Source organism: Babylonia areolata, unplaced genomic scaffold (genome assembly GCF_041734735.1).
Source record: "Babylonia areolata isolate BAREFJ2019XMU unplaced genomic scaffold, ASM4173473v1 tig00007501, whole genome shotgun sequence".
Taxonomy (NCBI): domain Eukaryota; kingdom Metazoa; phylum Mollusca; class Gastropoda; order Neogastropoda; family Buccinidae; genus Babylonia; species Babylonia areolata.
In genome coordinates, this window is record NW_027468380.1 from 92,501 (window position 1) to 95,000 (window position 2,500).

Consider the following 2,500-nt stretch of genomic DNA (forward strand, 5'->3'; position numbering starts at 1 on the left):
GACGAGATGAAGCAGGCGTTACGCTTTGGGACGCCGAAGGGGCTGGGGAGCACCAACGACCGTCAGTGAGGGAGGAGAGAAAACGCTTCTCTCGACCCGTCGTCAGCGAACGCACCGAACCTTCTACGGACCGTGAGACGCCGGCCGACAAGCCGAGCCCCGGCAAAGGAAGCCCGGCGAGGCGGCCGTGCGCGTTCACACTTGGACGCGCAGGCGGGAAGCTCGGCAGCCGGGCGGGTAGCCTGCGGGGAGCTGGTGGGCTCCCGAGACTCCCGTCCCCCGACTCGGGCCTCGCACGCCGAGCGGTCGCTAGCTTGCCAGTGCAAAAGACAGAAGCGCGGGGGCAGTAAAGCCAGGCGGACGGGTCGACCGTTGCCGGCTGTGCGCCGACCGGAGCGATCCGCCACGCCACGCCGCGTCCCCCACAACCAGGGTGTCGCATAAGGCGCTGCGAAGGTGGACCTTGATCCACATTGGGCAGAGCCTGAGTTGAGGCCCCCCAGCACGTGCCTGGGGACCAGGCGTTGAGGAGTAGGCCTTTTTTTGAGGGCCCAGAAAGTATTTTGGCAATTGTAGCGAGGTTTTGGAGTTTTATCCACAACCTTTACCTGCCTTTTTTTTCTTTTTTTCCTCTCTCTCCGAGCATGCCAAAGTTGATAGAAAACGCGGTTCGGCATGGACGGGAGCAGGCGTTGAGGAGTAGGCCTTTTTTTGAGGGCCCAGAAAGTATTTTGGCAATTTTTTACTTTTTTATCCACAACCTTTACCTGCCTTTTTTTTCTTTTTTTCCTTTTTTCTCTCTCCGAGCATGCCAAAGTTGATAGAAAACGCGGTTCGGCATGGACGGGAGCAGGCGTTGAGGAGTAGGCCTTTTTTTGAGGGCCCAGAAAGTATTTTGGCAATTTTTTACTTTTTTATCCACAACCTTTACCTGCCTTTTTTTCTCTCCGAGCATGCCAAAGTTGAGAGAAAACGCCGTTTGGCATGGACGGGAGGAGGTGTGGAGGAGTAGTCCATTTTTGAATGGCAGCGGAAAGATTTTGGCAATTGTAGCGAGGTTCTTCGGACTTTTATCCACAACCTTTACCTGCCTTTTCCTCAGCGAGCATGCCAAAGTTGAGAGAAAACGCCCTTCGCCATTGACGGGACCAGACGTTGACGACTACGTCTTTCTTTTTTTCACGGCGCCTGAACGATTTGGGCAATTCTCCACAGCGCGTTTACTTTTTATCCACAACCTTTACCTGCCTTTTCCTCAGCGAGCATGCCAAAGTTGAGAGGAAAACGCCGTTTGGCATGGACAGGAGCAGGCGTTGACGACCAGGTCTTTTTTTTGGTCTTTTTTTTTCACAGCGCCGGAAGGATTCAGGCAATTCTCCAAAGCCGGTTACTTTTATCCACAACCTTTACTGGACCTTTTTTTTCTTTTTTTCCTTTTTTCTCTCTCCGAGCATGCCAAAGTTGATAGAAAACGCGGTTCGGCATGGACGGGAGCAGGCGTTGAGGAGTAGGCCTTTTTTTGAGGGCCCAGAAAGTATTTTGGCAATTTTTTACTTTTTTATCCACAACCTTTACCTGCCTTTTTTTCTCTCCGAGCATGCCAAAGTTGAGAGAAAACGCCGTTTGGCATGGACGGGAGGAGGTGTGGAGGAGTAGTCCATTTTTGAATGGCAGCGGAAAGATTTTGGCAATTGTAGCGAGGTTCTTCGGACTTTTATCCACAACCTTTACCTGCCTTTTCCTCAGCGAGCATGCCAAAGTTGAGAGAAAACGCCCTTCGCCATTGACGGGACCAGACGTTGACGACTACGTCTTTCTTTTTTTCACGGCGCCTGAACGATTTGGGCAATTCTCCACAGCGCGTTTACTTTTTATCCACAACCTTTACCTGCCTTTTCCTCAGCGAGCATGCCAAAGTTGAGAGGAAAACGCCGTTTGGCATGGACAGGAGCAGGCGTTGACGACCAGGTCTTTTTTTTGGTCTTTTTTTTTCACAGCGCCGGAAGGATTCAGGCAATTCTCCAAAGCCGGTTACTTTTATCCACAACCTTTACTGGACCTTTTTTTTCTTTTTTTCCTTTTTTCTCTCTCCGAGCATGCCAAAGTTGATAGAAAACGCGGTTCGGCATGGACGGGAGCAGGCGTTGAGGAGTAGGCCTTTTTTTGAGGGCCCAGAAAGTATTTTGGCAATTTTTTACTTTTTTATCCACAACCTTTACCTGCCTTTTTTTCTCTCCGAGCATGCCAAAGTTGAGAGAAAACGCCGTTTGGCATGGACGGGAGGAGGTGTGGAGGAGTAGTCCATTTTTGAATGGCAGCGGAAAGATTTTGGCAATTGTAGCGAGGTTCTTCGGACTTTTATCCACAACCTTTACCTGCCTTTTCCTCAGCGAGCATGCCAAAGTTGAGAGAAAACGCCCTTCGCCATTGACGGGACCAGACGTTGACGACTACGTCTTTCTTTTTTTCACGGCGCCTGAACGATTTGGGCAATTCTCCA